This window comes from Cervus elaphus, chromosome 17, assembly GCF_910594005.1.
Source record: "Cervus elaphus chromosome 17, mCerEla1.1, whole genome shotgun sequence".
NCBI lineage: Eukaryota > Metazoa > Chordata > Mammalia > Artiodactyla > Cervidae > Cervus > Cervus elaphus.
This window is the reverse complement of record NC_057831.1, coordinates 63821040-63834554: the sequence shown is the minus strand read 5'-3', so window position 1 is coordinate 63834554 and position 13515 is coordinate 63821040. Positions and strand designations below refer to the sequence as shown.

Sequence of the window (13515 nt, the reverse complement as noted above, 5' to 3'; positions counted from 1 at the left end):
TTAATTTATAAAGTAACTATATTTAGATAATGGTGTGGAGGGGCTCTGCTCCTTGATCACAAGTTCAATCTTATCTCATAACAGGATTAAAATTCATGTGTATATTGCCATATGGACTTCCCATGTGGCACTAGTGGTGAAGAACTGACCTGCCAATGGAGGAGGCATAAGAGATGTGGGTTCAGTCCCTGGGTCGGGAAGATCCCTTGGAGGAGGGCACAGCAACCCGCTCCAGTAGTCTTGCCTGGAGAACCCCGTGGACAGAGGAGCCTGGCCGAGTCAGACACGACGGAAGCAACTGAGCATCACACACGCTTACTGCTTTAAACAAACAGGATCATCGCGTACTGCTTGGTAATGCACAGGTTGTTTTTTTTCTTTTCTTTATTGAGGGATAATTGCTTTACAGAATTTTGTTGCTTTCTGTCAAACCGCAACATGAATCAGCCATAGATATACATGTGTCCCCTCCCTCTTAACCCTCCCTCCCGTCTCCCTCCCCACCCCACCCCTCTAGGTTGATAAGGAGCCCCTGTTTGAGTTTCCTGAGCCAGACAGCAAATTCCCGTTGGCTGTCTATTTTACATAAGGTCGTGTAAGTTTCCATCTTACTCTTTCCACACATCTCACCCTCTCCTCCCGTCTCCCAGTGTCCATAAGTTTATTCTCAATGTCTGTTTCTCCATTGCTGCCCTGTAAATAAATTCTTTGGTACTGTTTTCTAGATTCTGTATATGTGTGTTAGAATACAGTATTTATCTTTCTCTTTCTGACTCACTTCACTCTGTAAAATAGGTTCTAGTTTTATCCACCTCATTAGAACTGACTCAGATGTGTTCCTTTTTTATGGCCCAGTAATATTCCATTGTGTATATGCACCACCACTTCTTTATCCATTCATCTGTCGATGGAAATCTAGGTCACTTCCGTGTTCTAGCTATTGGAAATAGTGCTGCAATGAACAATGGGATACATGTGTCTTTTTTAATTTTGGTTTCCTCAGGGTATATGCCTAGGACTGGGATTGCTGGGTCATATGGTGGTTTTATTCCTAGTTTTTTAAGGAATCTCCATACCATCTTTCATAGTTGGTGTATCAGTTTACATTCCCACCAGCAGTGCAAGAGTGTTCCCTTTTCTCCACACCCTCTCCAGCATTTACTGTTTGTAGACTTTTTGATGATGGCCATTCTGACCAGTGTGAGGTGATATTTCATTGTTGTTTTGATTTGCATTTCTCTAATAATGAGTGATGGTGAGCATCTTTTCATGTGTTTGTTAGCCATCTGTGTATCTTTGGAGAAATGTCTGTTTAGGTCTTTTTTCCATTTTTTGATGGATTGTTTGTGTTTCTGGCATTGAGTTGTATGAGCTGCTTGTATATTTTGGAAATTAATCCTTTGTCAGTTGTCTCATTTGCTATTATTTTCTCCCATTCTGAGGATTGTCTTTTTACCTTGCTTGTAGGTGTGCAAGGTTTTTAAAAGCTTAAAAGCTGGGCAAAAACTTTTAAGTTTAATTAGGTCCCACTTGTTTACTTTTTTTTTTATTTGCATTACTCTAGGAGGTGGGTCATAGAGGATCTTGCTTTGATTTATGTCTTCAAGTATTCTGCCTTTCTTTTCCTCTAAGCGTTTTATAGTTTCTGGTCTTACATTTAGGTCTTTAATCCACTTTTGAGTTTACCTTTATGTATGGTGTTAGGAAGTGTTCTAATTTCATCCGTAACATGTAGCTGTCCAGTTTTCCAAGCACCATTTATTGAAGAGGTTGTCTTTGTCCCATTGAATATTCTTGCCTCCTTTGTCAAAAACAAGGTACCCATAGGTGCATGGGTTTATTTCTGGGCTTTCTGTCTGGTTTCATTGGTATATATTTCTATTTTTGTGCCAGTACCATACTGTCTTGATGATGTAGCTTTGTAGTATAATCTGAAGTCATGAAGGTTGATTTCTCCAGCTCCATTCTTCTTTTGCGAGACTGCTTTGACTATTTGGGGTCATTTGTGTTTCCATATGAATTGTGAAATTTTTTGTTGTAGTTCTGTGAAAATTGCCATTGGTAATTTGATAGGGATCACATTGAATCTGTAGATTGCATTTGGTATTATATTCATTTTCACAATATTGATTCATCCTACCCAGGAACATGGAATATCTCTCCTTCTGTTTATGTAGTCTTTGATTTATTTCAGTAGTGTCATATAATTTTCTGTGTACAGTTCTTTTGTCTTCTTAGGTAAGTTTCTTCCTATATATTTAATTATTATTCTTTTTTTTGCAATGGTGAATGGGATTGATTCCTTAATTTCACTTTCTGATTTTTCATTGTTACTATATAGAAATGCAGATGATTTCTGTGTGTTGATTTTGTATCCTGCAACTTTTGCTAAATTCACTGATTAGCTCTAGTTATTTTCTGATACTAACTTTAGGGTTTTCTATGTACAGTATCATGTCATCTGCAAACAGTGAGAGATTTACTTCTTCTTTTCTGATCTGGATTCCTTTTATTTCTTTTTCTTCTGATTGCCAAAGCTAGGACTTCCAGAATTATGTCGAATAATAGCGGTGAAAGTGGACACCCTTGTCTGGTTCCTGATCTTAGGGGAATACTTTCAGTGTTTCACCACTGAGAATAATGTTTGCTGTAGGCTTATCATTTATGAGACTTCCCTGGTGGCTCAGATGGTAAAGCATCTGCCTACAATGTTGGAGACCCAGGTTCAAACCCTGGGTAGGGAAGATCTCCTGGAGAAGGAAATGGTAACCCACTCCAGTATTCTTGCCTGGAAAATCCCATGGATGGAGGAGCCTGGTAGGCTACAGTCCATGGGGTCGCAAAGAGTTGGACACCACTGAGTGACTTCACTTTCTTTCTTTCTATCTATCATATATGGCCTTTACTGTGTTGAGGTAGGGTCCTTCTATGCCCATCTTTTGAAGAGTCTTAATCATAAATGGGTGCTGATTTTGTCCAAAGCTTTTTCTGCATCTATTGAGATGCTCATATGGGTTTTAATCTTTCAATATGTTAATATGTTGTATCATATTGATTGATTTTGATATATTGAAGAATCCTTGCATTGCTGGAACAAACCCAACTTGATCATGATGTTGGAGCTTTTTGATGTGTTGCTGAATTCAGTTTGTTAAAATATTGTTGAGAATTTTTGCATCTATGTTCCTCAGTGATATTGGCCTATAGTTTTCTTTTTCTGTGTTGTCTTTGTCTGATTTTGGTATCAGGGTGATGGTGATCCTGTAGAATGAGTTTGGAAGTGTTCCTTCCTCTGCAATTTTTGAAAGTGTTTTAGAAGGATAGGCATTAACTCTTCTCTAAATGTTTGATAGAATTCTCCTGTGAAGTCATCTGGTTCTGGACTTTTGTTTTTTGGGAGAGTTTTGATCACAGCTTCAATTTCAGTGCTTGCAATTGGGTTGTTCATGATTTCTATATCTTCCTGCCTGGTTCAGTCTTGGAACATTGAACTTTTCTAAGAATCTGTCAGTTTCTTCCAGGTTGCCCACTTCCTGCCATATAGCTATTCATAATAGTCTTTTATAAACTTTTGTATTTCTGCACTGTCTGCTGTAAACTCTCCTTTTTCATTTTTGATTTTGTTGATTTGATTCTTCTCTCTTTTTCCTTGATTCAGTTCCGTTCAGTACAGTTCAGTCAGGTTTGACTCTTTGCAACCCCATGAACCACAGCACGCCAGGCCTCCCTGTCCATCACCAACTCCTGGAGTCCACCCAAACCCATGTCCATTGAGCCAGTGATGCCATCCAACCATCTTATCCTCTGTTGTCCCCTTCTCCTCCTGCCCTCAATCCCTCCCAGCATCAGGGTCTTTTCCAATGAGTCAGCTCTTCACATCAGGTGGCCAGAGTATTGGAGTTTCAGTTTCAACATCAGTCCCTCCAATGAATGCCCAGGGCTGCTCTCCTTTAGGATGGACTGGTTGGATCTCCTTGCAGTCCAAGGGACTCTCAAGAGTCTTCTCCAACACCACAGTTCAAAAGCATCAATTCTTCAGTGCTCAACTTTCTTTATATTCTAACTTTCACATTCATACATGACCACTGGAAAAACCATAGGCTTGACTAGATGGACCTTTGTTGGCAAAGTAATGTCTCTTCTTTTTAATATGCTTTCTAGGTTGGTCATAACTTTCCTTCCAAGGAGCAAGCATCTTTTAATTTCATGGCTGCAATCAACATCCACAGTGATTTTGGAGCCCAGAAAAATAAAGTCAGCCACTGTTTCCACTGTTTCCCTATCTATTTGCCATGAAGTGATGGGACCAGATGCCATGATCTTAGTTTTCTGAATGTTGAGCTTTAAGCCAACTTTTTCACTCTCCTCTTTCACTTTCATCAAGAGGCTCTTTAGTTCTTCTTCACTTTCTGCCCTAAGGGTGGTGTCATCTGCATATCTGAGGTTATTGATATTTCTCCCGGCAATCTTGATTCCAGCTTGTGCTTCTTCCAGCCCAGCGTTTCTCATGATGTACTCTGCACATAAGTTAAATAAGCAGGGTGACAATATACAACCTTGACGTACTCCTTTTCCTTTTTGGAACCAGTCTGTTGTTCCATGTCCAGTTCTAACTGTTGCTTCCTGACCTGTATACAGGTTTCTCAAGAGGCAGGTCAGGTGGTCTGGTATTCCCATCTCTGTCAGAATTTTCCAGTTTTTTTGTGATCCACACACTCAAAGGCATTGGCATAGTCAATAAAGCAGAAATACATGTTTTTCTAGAACTCTCTTGCTTTATCAATGATCCAGCAGATGTTGGCAATTTGATCTCTGGTTCCCCTGGCTTTTCTAAATCCAGCTTGAACATCTGGAAGTTCATGGTTCACATATTGCTGAAGCCTGGCTTGGAGAATTTTGAGCATTACTTTACTAGGGTGTGAGATGAGTGCAACTGTGCAATAGTTTGAGCATTCTTTGGCATTACCTTTCTTTGGGATTGGAATGAAAACTGGCCTTTTCCAGCCCTGTGGCCACAGCTAAGTTTTCCAAATTTGCTGACATATTGAGTGCAGCACTTCCACAGCATCATCTTTCAGGATTTGAAAGAGCTCAACTGGAATTCCATCACCTCCGCTAGCTTTGTTCATAGTGATGCATCCTAAGGCCCACCTGACTTCACATTCCAGGATGTCTGGCTCTAGGTGAGTGAGTGATCACACCTTCGTGATTATCTGGGTCATGAAGATCTTTTTTGTACAGTTCTTCTGTGTATTCTTGCCACCTCTTCTTAATATCTTCTGCTTCTGTTAGGTCCATACCATTTCTGTCCTTTCTTGTGCCCATCTTTGCATGAAATGACCCCTTGGTATCTCTGATTTTCTTGAAGATATCTCTAGTCTTTCCAATTCTATTGTTTTCCTCTATTTGCATTGATCACTGAAGAAGGCTTTCTTATCTCTCCTTGCTCTTCTTTGGAACTCTGCATTCAAATGGGTATGTCTTTCTTTTTCTCCTTTGCTTTTCGCTTCTCTTCTTTTCACAGCTCTTTGTAAGGCCTCCTCAGACAGCCATTTTGCTTTTTTGCATTTCTTTTCCATGGGATGATCTTGATTCCTGTCTCCTGTAGAATGTCACAAATCTCTGTCCATAGTTCATCAGGCACTCTGTTTATCTATAACAGTTGTTTTAGGTATAAAGTTAGCTTGTCTATTTGATGTATTTCTTGTTTCTTTAGGTAGGATTGTATTGCTGTAAACTTCCCTCCGAGAACTGCTTTTGCTGCATCCCATAGGTTTTGAATTGTGTTTTCATTGTCATTTGTTTCTAGAAATTTTTTGATTTCCCTTTCGATTTCTTCAGTAACCTGGTAGTTATTTAGAAACGTGTTGTTTAGTCTCCATGTGTTTGTGTTTTTTACAGTTTTTTCTTATAGTTGATATCAAGTCTCAGAGCATTGTGGTCAGAGAAGATGCATGTTATGATTTCAATTTTCTTAAATTTACTGAGGTTTGATCTGTTACCCAAGATGTGGTCTATCTTGCAGAATATTCCATGTGCACTTGAGAAGAAGGTGTATTCTTCTGCTTTGGATGGAATATCCTGAAGATATCAGTGAGATGCATCTCATGTAATGTATCATTTAAGACTTGTGTTTCCTTATTAATTTTCTGTTTGATGATCTGTCCATTAGTGTGAGTGGGGTGTTAAAGTCTCCTCCTATTATTGTGTTCCTGTCAGTTTCTCCTTCTATGTCTGTTAGTGTTTGCCTTATGTATTGCGGTGCTCCTATGTTGGATGCATAGATATTTACAATTGTTATGTCTTCCTCTTGGATTGATCTCTTGATCATTATGTAGTGTCCTTCCTTATCTCTTGTAATCTTCTTTAAGGTCTATTTTGTCTGATAGAAGATTGCTACTCCAGCTTTCTCTTGCTTCCTATTTGCATGGAATATATTTTTCCATCCTCTCACTTTCAGCCTATATGTGTCTTGAGGTCTGAAGTGGGGTTTCTTGTAGACAGCATATATATGGGTCTTGTTTTTGTATCCATTCAGCCAGTCTGTGTCTTTTGGTTGCAGCATTTAATCCACTTACATTTAAAGTAATTATTGATGTATATGTTCCTATTGTCATTTTCTTAACTGGGGTTGATTTTATAGATCTTTTTTCTTCTCTTGTATTTCTTGGTTATATAAGTCCCTTTAACATTTGTTGTAAAGTTGATTTGGTGGTAGTGAATTCTCTTAACTTTTGCTTGGTTGATAAGCTTTTGATTTCTCCATCAGCTCTGAATGAGATCCTTGCCGGGTACAGTAATCTTGATTGTAGATTTTTCCCTTTCAGTACTTTAAATATATCCTGCCAGTCCCTCTGCTGAAAGATCAGCTGTTAAGCATATGGGGTTTCCCTTGTATGTTACTTTTTGCTTCTCCTTTGCTGCTTTTAATATTCCTTCTTTGTGTTCAGTCTTTGTTAGTTTGATTGGTGTGTCTTGGCGTGTTTCTCCTTGGGTTTATCCTATATGGGACTCTCCATGCCTCATGGACTTGATTGACTATTTCCTTTTCCATATTGGGGAAATTTACAACTATAATCTCCTCAAAAAATTTCTCATACCCTTTCTTTTCCTCTTCTTCTGGGACCCCAATTATTCAAATGTTGCTGCATTTGATATTGTTCCAGAGGTCTCTGAGACTATCCTCAGTTCCTTTCATTCTTTTACTTTATTCTGCTCTTCAGAAGTTATTTCCACCAGTTTATCGTCCAGCTCACTGATTTGTTTCACTCATTCAGATATTCTGCTATTGATTCCTTCTAGAGTATTTTTAATCTCAGTAATTGTGTTGTTTGTCTCTGTATGTTTATTCTTTAATTCTTCTAGGTCTTTGTTAATTGATTCTTGCATTTTTTCCATTTTGTTTTCAAGGTTTTTGATCATCTTTACTGTCATTATTCTGAATTCTTTCTCAGGGAGTTTGCCTGTTTCCTCTTCATTTATTTGGACTTCTGTATTTCTAGTTTGTTTCTTCATTTGTGTAGTATTTCTCTGCCTTTTCATTATTTTTTAAAACTTATTGTGTTTGATGTCTCCTTATCCGAGGTTTCAAAGTTCAATTCTTTCTTCCTTTTGGTTTCTGCCCTCCTAAGGTTGGTCCAGTGTTTGTGTGAGCTTTGTATGGGGTGAGATTTGTGCTGAGTTTTTGTTTGTTTGTTTGTTTGTCTTTCCTCTGGTGGGCAAGGCTGAGTGAGGTGGCACAGGCTGCGTGAGGTGGTACAGGCTGAGTGAGGGGGCACAGGCTGCGTGAGGGGGCACAGGCTGAGTGAGGTGGTACAGGCTGAGTGAGGGGGTACAGGCTGAGTCAGGTGGTACAGGCTGAGTCAGGTGGTACAGGCTGAGTGAGGTGGTACAGGCTGCGTGAGGTGGCACAGGCTGCGTGAGGTGGCACAGGCTGCGTGAGGGGGCACAGGCTGAGTGAGGTGGTACAGGCTGAGTGAGGTGGTACAGGCTGAGTGAGGGGGCACAGGCTGAGTGAGGTGGTACAGGCTGAGTCAGGTGGTACAGGCTGAGTGAGGGGGCACAGGCTGAGTGAGGTGGTACAGGCTGAGTGAGGGGGCACAGGCTGCGTGAGGGGGTACAGGCTGAGTGAGGGGGTACAGGCTGCGTGAGGGGGCACAGGCTGAGTGAGGTGGTACAGGCTGAGTCAGGTGGTACAGGCTGAGTCAGGTGGTACAGGCTGAGTGAGGTGGTACAGGCTGCGTGAGGTGGCACAGGCTGCGTGAGGTGGCACAGGCTGCGTGAGGGGGCACAGGCTGAGTGAGGTGGTACAGGCTGAGTGAGGTGGTACAGGCTGCGTGAGGTGGTACAGGCTGAGTGAGGGGGCACAGGCTGAGTGAGGGGGCACAGGCTGCGTGAGGTGGTACAGGCTGCGTGAGGTGGTACAGGCTGAGTGAGGGGGCACAGGCTGAGTGAGGTGGTACAGGCTGCGTGAGGTGGTACAGGCTGAGTAAGGGGGCACAGACTGAGTGAGGGGGTACAGGCTGAGTGAGGGGGCACAGGCTGAGTGAGGGGGCACAGGCTGCGTGAGGGGGCACAGGCTGAGTGAGGTGGTACAGGCTGCGTGAGGTGGTACAGGCTGAGTGAGGGGGCACAGGCTGAGTGAGGAGGCACAGGCTGAGTGAGGTGGTACAGGCTGCGTGAGGGGGCACAGGCTGAGTGAGGGGGCACAGGCTGAGTCAGGTGGTACAGGCTGCGTGAGGTGGTACAGGCTGCGTGAGGTGGTACAGGCTGAGTGAGGGGGTACAGGCTGAGTGAGGTGGTACAGGCTGAGTGAGGGGGCACAGGCTGAGTGAGGGGGCACAGGCTGCGTGAGGGGGCACAGGCTGAGTGAGGTGGTACAGGCTGCGTGAGGTGGTACAGGCTGAGTGAGGGGGCACAGGCTGAGTGAGGTGGTACAGGCTGAGTGAGGAGGCACAGGCTGAGTGAGGTGGTACAGGCTGCGTGAGGGGGCACAGGCTGAGTGAGGGGGCACAGGCTGAGTCAGGTGGTACAGGCTGCGTGAGGTGGTACAGGCTGCGTGAGGTGGTACAGGCTGAGTGAGGGGGTACAGGCTGAGTGAGGTGGTACAGGCTGCGTGAGGTGGCACAGGCTGCGTGAGGGGGCACAGGCTGAGTGAGGTGGTACAGGCTGCGTGAGGTGGTACAGGCTGAGTGAGGGGGCACAGGCTGAGTGAGGTGGTACAGGCTGAGTGAGGGGGCACAGGCTGAGTGAGGTGGTACAGGCTGAGTGAGGGGGCACAGGCTGCGTGAGGGGGTACAGGCTGAGTGAGGGGGTACAGGCTGCGTGAGGTGGTACAGGCTGCGTGAGGTGGTACAGGCTGAGTGAGGGGGTACAGGCTGAGTGAGGTGGTACAGGCTGAGTGAGGGGGCACAGGCTGAGTGAGGTGGTACAGGCTGAGTGAGGGGGCACAGGCTGAGTGAGGGGGCACAGGCTGAGTGAGGTGGTACAGGCTGCGTGAGGTGGTACAGGCTGCGTGAGGTGGTACAGGCTGAGTGAGGGGGTACAGGCTGAGTGAGGGGGCACAGGCTGAGTGAGGGGGCACAGGCTGAGTGAGGTGGTACAGGCTGAGTGAGGGGGCACAGGCTGAGTGAGGGGGTACAGGCTGAGTGAGGGGGCACAGGCTGAGTGAGGGGGCACAGGCTGAGTGAGGGGGCACAGGCTGAGTGAGGTGGTACAGGCTGAGTGAGGGGGTACAGGCTGAGTGAGGGGGCACAGGCTGCGTGAGGTGGTACAGGCTGCGTGAGGGGGCACTCCTGTCTGCTGATGACTGGGTTTATGCTTTTGTTTGTTTGTTGTTCAGATGAGGCGTCCTGCACAGGGTGCTACTGCTGGCTGGGTGAGGCCAGGTCTTGTACTGAAGTGGTTTCCTTTCTGTGAGTTCTCACTATCTGATACTCCCTAGGGTTAGTTCTGGAGTTCTCTGGTAGTCCAGGGTCTTGGAGTCAGTGCTTCCACTCCAAGGCTCAGGGCTTGATTCAAGATAGACCACATTCTGTGCCGTAAAACACGCCTCACTCTCAAGTCCTTGAGGCTGCAGTTGCTGTAGCACTCAAACAACTTAAGAGATGAAGGGAGCTTTGCTCTGGTGTCTGCCTCAAACTTCAGAGGCTGAAGTCATCGCTAAGCCCTTGGGATTTGCCAACGCTCCTCTCAGCAACTGATACTTTTTTTTTTTTTTTTCATTCAGTAATTTGCATTAGTTGATTGCCAAAGAGGACAGTAGGCCAACAGATTTCGCTTTTTATATACATAATGATAAAATATTTATTACCTAAAAAAATAGTATGAAACAAATTCCTTCATGTAATTCCAACTTAAGGTTGTGTACTATGATGAAAACATCCTTTTTTAATGTTGAAAAGTTCTCCCCACGGTTTTATTGAAATATAACTGATGTACAGGACTGTATAAATTTAAGGTGTACAGTATAATCATTTGACTTACATACACCATTAAATGATTACAACAGCAATTTTAATGAATAGCCATTATTTCGTAAAGACACAAAGCTGAAGAAATAGGGAAGCTTTTTACTTGTGATGAGAACTCTTAACAACGTGGATCTACAACAAACAGCAGTGTTGTTCAGTCCCTCAGTCGTGTCCAACTTGTGCTGTCCCAGGGACTGCAGCGCGCTAGCCTTCCCTGTCCTTCACCATCTCCCAGAGCTTGCTCAAACTCATGTCCATTGAGTCAGTGATGCCATCTAACCATCTCGTCCACTGTCATCCCCTTCTCCTCCTGCCTTCTATCTCTTCCACCATCAGGATATTTTCTAATGAGTTGGCTCTTTGCATCAGGTGGCCAACGTATTGGAGCTTCAGCTAAAACATCAGTTCTTCCAATGAATATTCAAGATTGATTTCCTCTAGGGTTGACTGGTTTGATCTCCTTGCAGTCCAAGGGAGTCTCACGAGTCTTCTCCAATGTCACAGTTCAAAGGCATCAGTTCTTCGGTGTTTAGCCTTCTGTATGGTCCACCTCTCACATCCATACATGACTACTGAAAAAACCATAGCCTTGACTAGACAGACCTTTGTTGGCAAAGTAACGTCTCTGCTTTTTAATATGCTATCTAGGTTGGTCATAGCTTTTCTTCCAAGGAGCAAACATGTTTTAATTTCATGTCTGCAGTCACCATCTGCAGTGATTTTGCCCAAGAAAATAAAGTCTGTCACTGTTTCCATTGTTTCCCCATCTATTTGCCATGGAGTGATGGGACCAGATGCCATGATCTTAGTTTTCTGAATGTTGAGCTTTAAGCCAGGTTTTTCAGTCTCCTCTTTCACTTTCATCAAGGGGCTCTTTAGTTCTTCTTCACCTTCTGCCATAAGGGCGGTGTCATCTGCATATCTGAGGTTATTGATATTTCTCCCAGCAATCTTGATTCCAGCTTGGGCTTCATCCATCCTGCATTTTGCATGATGTACTCTGCATATAATTTAAATAATCAGGGTGACAATATACAGCCTTGACGTACTCCTTTCCCAATTTGGAACCAGTCTGTTGTTCCATGTCTAGTTCTAACAGTTGCTTCTTGACCTGCATACAGGTTTCTCAGGAAGCAGGTAAGGAGTTCTGGTATTCCCATCTCTTTAAGAATTTTCTTTAAATATAATGAATTAATAGGAGTGTTAATTATATTCATTGTGTTCTACATTATATCCCTAGTACTTTTTATTTTATTTATTCTATAATGTACCTAGTTTGTACCTTTTGAATGCTTTCACCCAATTCTCACTCCACCACACTCTCCACTCCTGGTAACCACAAATGCGACCTCTTTTTTTGCCTTCTTTTGATCTTGTTTCTCAGTCTTGTTTTGAAGTATAATTGACCTGAAACATGTTAATTTCTATTATACAACATAGTGATTTGATATTTCTATACATTTCAAAATAATCACCATGAAAAGTGTGGTTAAGATATGTCACCATATAAAGATATTACAAAGTTATTGACTGTATTTCCCATACTGCATATTTTATAACCATGACTCATTTATTTTGTACTGGAAATTTGTACCTTTCTCCCCATGTTTCTCTCCTCTGACAGTCACCTTTTTATTCTCTGTACAACCTTTTTTCTCTCTTTTTTTTTCTTTTGCTTTGTCATTCAGAATCTACACATACATTAAATCATATAGTATTTGTCTTTCTCTGTCTCTGTCTGAGTTACTTCACCTATCATAATATCCTTTGGGTCCATCCATGTTGTCACCAAATGCAAGATTTCTTTCTTTTTTATCGTTTATGGCTGAGTTATATTTCATTGTGTGTGGATTGATATATGTATCTATATACAATTACATATCTCATATTTCTAAATCCATTTGTTTGTTGATAGGCATTTAGGTTGCTTCCATGTCTTGGCTATTATAAACTGTGCTGTAATGAACAGAGGAGTGTGTATGTCTTTTCTGATTTTTGTTTTCATGTCTTTGGATAAATACCCGGGTGTGGAATTGCTGGATCATATGGTCATTCTGTTTTTACTTTTCTGAGGAGTCTCCATACTGTTTTCCATGGTGGCTGCACCAATTGGTATTCCCACCAACAGAGCAAGAGGATTCCCTTTTCTCTCCGTCTTGGTCAACACGTTTTATCTGGTTTTCTTTTTTTGACAATAGTCATTCTAACAGGCATGAGGTGGCATCTCATTGCAGTTTTGATTTGCATTTCCCTGGTGTTTAGTGATGTTGAGCATCAGCTTCACACTCATTTCTTGGTTGTAAACTTTTGATGGGATTTCTTGTGGCACAGGGGCAAAGATTCTGCCTGCAATGCAGGAGGCTTGGGTTCATATCTGAGTGGGGAAGATTCCCTGGAGAAGGAAATGGCCTTCCACTCCAGTATACTTGTCTGTGAAATCCCATGGACAGAGAGGCCTGGCAGCCTACAGTCCACGGAGTCACAAAGAGTTGGATATGACTGAGCAACTGAGCATGCACACACACATAAATGTTCTATTAACTAACAGTAGAATAGGTTGATTCCACTGGTTTTAGAAGTAGAACACTGACATACACTGTCACTCTATGAAAACCTTACTTTAGTGCACTACTCATTGAGTGTACCAAATTCCTTCCTATAATGAGAATAGGATGAGAAAAGTGGTATCAGAGATGTAAGAGAGTGAAAAAAAAGTTAGAAACCCTGGTAAGAAGCATTGTGAACGAAGTTCAACAATAGTTTTTGAAATTGGCCAGGAGCAAAATGAAATACTTTATATAGCAGGGATGCCATTCTACTACATTTAGATCAGTTTTCAAATCTTACAAAATTAAAAGTTAAACTTGGGCCACAGCAATAAATTGGAGAAGATAAAATGAGAAGAGTCTCTTTCAGTTAATATAACATGATGTATATTCAAGCTTGCTGTTGTTCTTATTTCTGAACTGTTTGCACAGAGACATAGATGTTTGAAGAAGTGAAGTGAAGTCGCTCAGTCGTGTCCGACTCTTTGTGACCCCGT

General features: G+C 42.6%; 1 non-coding gene across 1 annotated transcript; it reads left to right on the top strand.

Annotated features, from left to right (window-relative positions):
* The first annotated feature begins 2672 nt into the window (after window positions 1–2672).
* Window positions 2673–2744, top strand: TRNAC-ACA. The gene has a single exon. It is a non-coding gene; the product is annotated as a tRNA-Cys (tRNA).
* Window positions 2745–13515: the final 10771 nt, after the last annotated feature.